An 8,243-nucleotide genomic window follows, 5' to 3' on the forward strand; every position below is an offset into this window, starting at 1 on the left:
CTCTAATGCATCATCGCTCCCCCGACCTGGTGACTGGGGACTGTCGTCAGTTTGGTGGGAGTCCAGTCATTGTTGGGCTCCTCCTACTTTAGCCACAGGCGGCGTTAAGAACTGAGTGTTTTTGTTTTGGTTTGTTACCCTCCCTCCGGCCTTGGTTCCGTTTTTGGCATCTGGTATCCGCCGTTGAGGGGGCGGAGGGTTGCTGTCATGATCCTGGTTTTTGTTCTCAGTTTTCTCCTCTTATGGATGCAGCTGTTTTTGGTTTCTTGGTTGTTCTCCCTGTGTGTATTTACATTCACCTGTTTCTTGGTTTTGTTGGATCCTCTGTTTAGCTTGATTTAGCTCAAGTCAGTAATGTTATGTACGATCGCACATATGTGTGCAAACGTTTTCCTGCTCAGAATAAAAGCAACAAGACTTACATGAATGAACTTTGTGTATGAGAAGTGTATGTGGTATAAATCCATCCTATGTGAGGGAACAAATGCTTTATTTCTTTCCCTTTATTCACTCCCACATTCTGAGCATGCAAGTGGAAGGAAAACTTTCGCTTTTATCGTAAGGAGACATCCAGCACAACCATTTTTGCTGTTTCTGCCTGGTCTTTTTTTTTTTTTTTTTTTTTAGCTGCGCTGTATTAAACTCTGCAAGCAATGCCTGTGTGGTTAACCTGTAATGGCTGTAATAAACTTCTGTTTTATAACAAGATGCTCTTACCTTTTGTGAAAAATGAATAGTCACCCAAGTTTTTAGTGGAACACAACAAAACAAAGGTGTAGGATCCCTGGTCAAGGCCAAGTCTGAAGCAGGATTAGGTTTTAAGATCCCATTGTGTCCAGCAGTGGACACTCTGAAACACAAACAAAAGACTCAAAGACCCTGAAATGTGCAGGCTTTCACAAATTAGACTCTTATGAGTTTCTAATAAGCCGTTCTCAGGCATAAAGAAGGAGTTTTCCTAAATGAGAAATTTTCATATTCATTCTGGTTATGTTATGGTTTAAATAAATGCATGAAGACAGGCTTTAACATTATCAGGTAACAGCTGAATCAAAATTCCCATGACCTTAATGAAGAACGTCAAGCGAGGTCAAGTATGTATTTTTTTTTTTTTTTACTTGCTTGCCGTGTTTAGATTAGCAGGAGTTTCATCCTTCTAAGTGTGTGTACACACCAGCCCTGTTTAGTCCGCTTTAACCGAGCTATAGTTCTTTTGCCAAGTAAATCCAGTTCGTTCATGGAGGTGTGAATGCGTAAACAAACTCTGATGTGAATCAGAAAAGCGAACTGTGGTCTACTTAAAAACCTAGGCTTTGGTTGGGTTGAATTTAACTCTGGTGCGGTTTGAATGCACATATAAATACCAAGTGGACCAGAGGCCGCTCTAAAATTAGGAAGCGGACAATAGTGGAAGGCATTCTGGGTAAATACAACCAAAACAAACGCGGGTGTCTACCATTTGCAGGAGAAATGGCTCATTGTCGTTTTTTCCAACGACAAAAATGTAATCCCACCACCTCTAAAATCTGACGCCTCTGCTTTGTTGTTTACATTTTGTGGCATTTATTGTGACGTTTCCTTCAGCGGTTCGTGTTGCAGTGCCCCCACAGGCAAAAGGTGGAATAGGTTTCTCAAAGCGTTTGAACTGTTTGATGCAGTGCAGTGTGAAAGCGAAACGCACAAGCAGAAAATGTTGCAAATGTTGCCATTTTAGTCCCCGATCGAACAGAGTCTACCGGACTATTGGGTGTTTAACTTTGGTGAGATTAAAAAATAAAAAAAAACTTTGTGAAGCATAACTTTGTGTTGTATTTCCCTAAGAGATACCTGGCCTCTGTCAAGAATTCTCTGCCAGGGCTGTCTCTGCCTCGCTTCACATTTAAAATCAAAATTTTGCCTGTGCTTGTTAATATTGCAGGATGACATTTTTCAGAGTTGGGTAGAGGGGCCGGGAACGCAGAGTTTCCTGTCAGCCCGCAGCACTTCCTACTCTGACTCAAACTATGATGAAAGGTCAGTGGCAGGCAAACAAAGGCAAGGGTGAGAGCAATGAAAACACACAAGTCAAGCTCTATAGACTAAAGGCTGCGTGACCACATGCAAACTCAATAACAGTCCAGCAGGCACTAACACAGTGTAACAGTGTTAAGTGGGGATTCGAGATTGGAGGATGGGGAGGTAGAGGGGGTTGAAATAAATACCCCTATACACACACTGACAGTTAGTCATGATTACTCCTGGTTATTTTTTTTTTTTTTCACACAGAGACCCACAACATCCTAAATCAAACACCCAACAAAGCTTAGCGCTTGTTTTGCTGCAAGGCCTTGATGCTGGTTCAAGCAAATTAAACCCTGTCTTTTTGAAAGTCGCTCTGTTTTTGTGATCATAGACATTTTTTGAATCCGTCACACCCACACGGCCGCTTCGGTCTAAATCAGCAAAGCATTTTCACAAACTAAAACCTCAGCGATAAAACTTATTTCGTTATTGATGTTGGACTTGGAAACACACAACTACATGACAGCAACTTGCAAGTGCAGAAACAGATTCCCAACTTGATTTGAGTATTGACTTTGACTGGGACGGGCGTTAGGTTTGGATCCAGATTGCTCTGGTGTAGTTCTGGGTGAAACCCTATAAACCCAAGTTTCTATGGGGTTTTTTTTTATCTAACGTGCCTGACCATTGCCTTTATATACAATTCTCATCTCCCTAATTCCTCCATCTGGGATTTCTCCCATTGAGCTGGATTTAACCGGCTCGGTGGAATTTCAACTGGGCCAATCAGCAGACAGGACAAGTAGTGGACGAGGACATTGATTTTTTGCGCTAAAGAAATGTAGCCTACCTTAGTTTTAGCTCCTATCTCTTCAAAGTAGGGGACATTTGTTACAGCAGAGGCAATTTCTGGTAAGCTTCATAGTGTCACATTACATACATCACAAGAAAATGTTAGCGATTGGGTAAAATTGATACCATTTTGTGATTGTCTCTGCTGAAATTTCAGAGAAATGTAGAAACAGCAATACTAATATTGTAACTCAGGAAGAGTTCAGAAATCAATGTCTGGTAAAATAACCAGGAGGTTTTCAATGGGGTTCAGTGCAGTAGGCTCTTCATTTTTTTCAGAGCTGTATAAGCGACAAGCCCTCTTCAGACTTTGATTTGCAAAAATGTTGATACTTTGCATTATTTTCCATCTACTTCACAAGGATGCACAATTTTTTGTCATGTCATCCCAAAGTGTGTGCCACCTGCTGAGAAAATGACAGCTTGACACGAACACCAGACCTGATGCGATGTGAACCCAAAACAAGGTCGGTGTAAAACTCCCGTATATGAGAGAATCACTGTTACTCAATCTTACCAAATATTTTCATAACATTTGAGATGTTCTAGTCTCTATTACAAAAACGATTGCACTATTTCTGATTCCATAAAGTCTGCCCCCTGGAGGCCAAAAAAGACTAGTCATTCCTTGGAAATAGAATTATTTGCACATCCAACACCCACGTGTTACACCAAAATCAAAGGTCTGGGTTCCTTGTTTTTCCAGTGATTATAGAATAGTGCAGTTAATGTGATGCGATATTTAAATGTTAAACCATCTGTTCTTTAAGAAATCCCCCTCAAAAATTGTTATTAGTGTTTGGCGCTTCATTTTTCACTCCATACAATTTCAGTGAAAAGAAATTGGCACAGTATGATGTCGCTCTGAATATTTATTAGTCATGAAGGAAGCTTAATTTTTTATTTTTGACTTCGCAGGATTTCTTTTGTAATCTGTCGGAGTGACAAAGTGGTTCTAATGGACATTTTTATTCCTTCTTTTCTTTTCCCCTATTTCCCTATTTCTTTTTCCTTCCCCCCATTTTGGTGTTTCCTGTTGTTCTCTGCGGGAATATTTCCCAAACCACCCCCAGACACACAAAGCAGAGCATCTTCCCAATTTTCTGTTTTAAACTCGCTGACCTGAGTGCCTGCTGGCTGCCAAATGACTTCACCACTTTCACAAATGCTCCAAATGCTATTATCGAACAGAAAACGTCTTTCATCAAATAACTCAATTACACCCAAATGTCAGAAACCAATCACGGCTTTTGGGGGTAATGACACAACCATAACGTATTACAAATTCTGCTGTTAGTGCGTTCCACGCGTTATAATGAGAATTTAATCATCCTGTTGTTTTTGGACAGAAAAAGTGAAAAGGCCTCTGAGGAGCCTTGTGAAGGAGAGATGCACGTCCGTGGAAATCTTTTTGCCTCTGATGCTTTCGTGCGTCTCCCTAACGCTGAGCAAACAACAGCAGCAGAGCCGGGTTAACCCTGGTTCCAGTAAGACCCGTCTGTCCATGGTTTTATTTTCGTCTCCTTCGTAGGACCGCTTCGCGTCGTTGAGGACATTTTGATGTCATCACTTCGCTCAAATTATGCTACAACTGCAGACTTCAATGTGTGTGACGACTGGATTTTGATGTGTTGGGCCAACTTCAGAGAGCATGAGTGTATTTTTTTACAAATTAAAAATTTAAATAGACTCAACTGGCTTTATTAGGTGACAAAATTAATCTAAATAGAATGTGATCAATTCAATCTTATTGTGCTTCCAAAAACTGTTCACCCTGTTGGATGCTTAACTCAACTTGGCCTTTTTGACCAAAAACCTACAAAAAAAAAAAAAAAAAACTCTTTTAATCTAAAAGGGAAAATTGATTTCTACAATAAAAGGACAATTAAATAAAAATATTTCACATAAAATAAGTGATTGCACTCTATCCGATTGAGGTCTGGGCTTTGACTGAGCCATTCCAGAGCATCTGTCATGTTGTTGTAGCTGTAATTCAATTCAGATGGAACCAAAGTCTTTTTCAGGATTTCTCTATATTTTGCTGCATTTCTTCTACTTTCTACTTTCAGCCTGCAGCGGAGCAGCATCCCCTCAGCATAATACTGGTGTGTTTGTGGTGATTGGTGTCTGATGGCCCAAAAACTCCATTATGGTGTCATCAGACTAGAAAACATTGTCTCCACATGCCTTTTGGCAAACTCTTAATCTGAGTTTTCATCAACAATGTCTTTCTCATTTCCACTCTTCTATAATGCCCTCTTTTGCTTTTCATTAGCATAGAAAGTGCTCCTAGATCAGCTCTTCTGTCTTTTTTTGTGTATCTCAAGCCCCCGGTCATTGTGGCACATAGCCGCTCCCATTAAGCCAGGTTCTGGTTCTGCTGGAAGTTTCCTCCTGTTAAGGGAAGTTTTTGCTCTCCACTGTCACCACTTGCTCACTCTGTACAAGAGATTGCTGTAAAGTTGGCGACACAAGTCAGGCGCTTGTTGAAATTTATCACCGATTTATCACTCAATGCAATCTGCTGGGTCTCAATAGACAAAAAAAGTGTTTCTAGGATCAATTGGAATTTGTGTGTGACCGATTTACATTATTATTACTATTTTTTATTTTATTTTTTTTGGTTAAGTGTTCTGAGACATTTGTTGTAAATAAACTGAACTGAAAATGAAATAGTGAAGAACCAGGGAAATAGTTATTGTCTGCAGAGTCTCTCCCATCTCGGCTGCTGAAGCCTGTAGCTCCTCCGGTGTAACCATGGTGACCTGGGGTCAACTCTCTCCAATCAGGTTGTGATCTACACGTGGGTCATCCTTCCAACTATTGACTATGAATTTAATGAACTCCAAGAGATGTTCAGAGCCTTAGAGATTTGTTTTGTCTCCATCCCCTGACTTATACTTTTCAATAACCTTTTCTCTGATTGGTTGCAGTGTATTTCAGTCTTCATGCTGTAATTGTAGCCAAGAGTACTGATTAATCAGTGAATGAACCTTCCAGACACAGGGGCTACAATCACTTGAGATGGACTCGGGTGATCTCCACTCACTGAGACCGCTAGCAGCAACTAACTGGACCTCTGTTGAATTAGGTCAGTAACTTAAATGGGGTGCAATATTTATTCAGTCACACTTTTTAAAGTACATATTTTTAATGAATTGTTATTCTGTGAACATCGTTTTTTCTTTGTAGTTTATTTTGTTTCTAAAGGGAAATTTTGTTGATCACGACTGATTTGTAAAACCAAATAAAGAGAAAAGAAAAACAAAACGTAAGAAAATGTGTTTATGATTTTGACACCAAGCATCTACATCACATACTGTATATCATATCTATGTTGCAATATGCTTTTGAAATAAATGCTAAAAAAAACTGTGGTAAATTGCAATCTGGTGAAATTGAAACCAGTTGGGCGAATACGTTTCTGAATAACAACGCAGAGCATCATGCACAACCCTCATTACAATAACGACATTCACAATCCACAAAGAACGGTGCAAATTAGCGAGGGGCTGCAAACAAGCCAACAATCTGGTGTGCAATAAAAATGTAATAAATAAATAAAAATACAGGAGCATATTTTTCTTTTCTTTTACAAAGATAATTGGAGCAGAGAAAGGTTCTGCCTAGTAGTTGTTAGAGTGTTGAAATACCTGAACGCAGTGTTTTTAGCCCACTTCATTAGATAAACTCTGGCCTTGGTGTGAGAGTCATTAGACTTACTCCTTCAGCTTCCTTACTCTTTTCTCCATGTTTCAGAACCTTGAAAGCTACATGGATGATGGCTGATTAAACCCTACTGTGTTGTAAATTGAAAAATGCATGAAGACATTTTAAATGAATAAGATGTATTTTTACATCCACTTATCACTGAATGCAATTGCTTGCCGTATGTACAATGCAGATAATGAAGGGAAAAGTTCAGGTTTAAACCAAAAGAACATGGAGTTGAATATTTTGAATGCATTTCATTTAAGCTACAACTAAAACCAAAAACTCAAAGAATCCACCTTTGCTGTGTTGACATTAAACAGGAGGGAGGAAGAACTTTATTGCTAGTATTCTTTCAGCTTGTTTAAAAATATTTAAGATAACTCAGTTTAACAGAGACAAAATGGTAGCTAGCTTCTTAGCTGAATAAAGTAGATAGTTACTTAAAGACAAGACAGTTCAGGTGTTTACAGAGAGTAAAGTAAAATACTCTTAAGAAAAAACATGACCTTCCTCCCTCTTTCTATTGTTTGTGATGCTAATTCTAAATAAAAAAGTGATTTAAGGAGGATTTAAGTGTTTTAAATCACAAGGATTCGCCAGTTATGTTGCTAATCTGTATTGTGGGGCCCTCAAAAAGCCGTGACAGATCAATGTTAGTTTTACTCCTAAAAGGAAAATCAGTGAGGAAAAACTAAATTAACTACGTAAAGTCCTGACCTACAGGACTAAACTCAACTGCAATACTGTATATTAGCATAGCGGTAAATTAAAATGGCAATATTTAACAAACCATAAATGTTGTACATTTTTTATGAGAAACCCCCTCACATACAATCTGCCTTTTTTCTTTTTTTTACTTTAAATGAACTTTTAATTTCACTGGCATTGAACATAGTGAGATGATACAGTGTGAAGCCCGGCTGTTCAAACCGTTTTCTCCCTCAGCCAACTGTGAACATCTCCGTCCATCGATGCCATACAAGGGCAAAAATGAACCGTAAGCTTCAGTCTCCAAAGCATTGAGCAATTACAGACACCTGTTATTGAGTTAATTACCCAATTAACTCATCCATCATTAAAACAAAACAGGTCACCTCAATCAAAACGTGTCTGTGCCAACCTATGGGACGAGAGCATTAAGCACAGGTGTTTATATGTTACTGATGAGTCGGAAGAGTCAGGAACGCCATGTTCCATCTGGTCAGATGCTTTTTTTTTTTGCGAGATTCTAATTTCAGAACTCAATAGTTAATGAAAATTCAATCACAAATGGAATTTATATGTCTGTTTACGGCAGTGACAGGAAAAAGAAAGGCAAAACATTTAGCTAGCTGAAGGGTAAAAAAAACAAAAAAAACAAGAAATGCTGGGATTGTTTGTCAAAACGTGTTAAAAAGGGGGACTAAAATACAGCATATATGCATATAATAGCAGCAGAGCTTTATTCCACAAAGACTTTTATTGAAAAGTCACCCAGCCAGAAGCTCAAAGTGTTCTGCCCTTTAATTTGCTGTAATAAAGGTGTTTAATGTTAGTTTAGTCTCAGTCTATTGAGTCTTTTGTTTTGAAAGTCCACTTGGGCATGTGACAGGAAGTCAGCCATTTTCTTTAGTTTTCACTCATAGACATAATATAAGGATAGACGCCTCATGGACCGCTCTCGCCTATCGTAGCTG

At 39.0% G+C, this 8,243-nt stretch overlaps 1 long non-coding RNA gene across 1 annotated transcript in view; it reads left to right on the forward strand.

Moving 5' to 3' along the window:
• Positions 1-3,122, forward strand: part of LOC106955212 (uncharacterized) — an 11,071-nt gene extending 7,949 nt beyond the window's left edge. The window contains exons 2-3 of the long non-coding RNA XR_001426524.1: positions 1,096-1,098; positions 3,021-3,122. This is a non-coding gene — a long non-coding RNA (uncharacterized LOC106955212). The remainder of the gene's footprint in view (positions 1-1,095; positions 1,099-3,020) is intronic.
• The last annotated feature ends 5,121 nt before the right edge of the window (positions 3,123-8,243 follow it).

Source organism: Poecilia latipinna, unplaced genomic scaffold, assembly GCF_001443285.1.
Source record: "Poecilia latipinna isolate Pla-1442-1.1 unplaced genomic scaffold, P_latipinna-1.0 Scaffold716, whole genome shotgun sequence".
Lineage (NCBI taxonomy): Eukaryota > Metazoa > Chordata > Actinopteri > Cyprinodontiformes > Poeciliidae > Poecilia > Poecilia latipinna.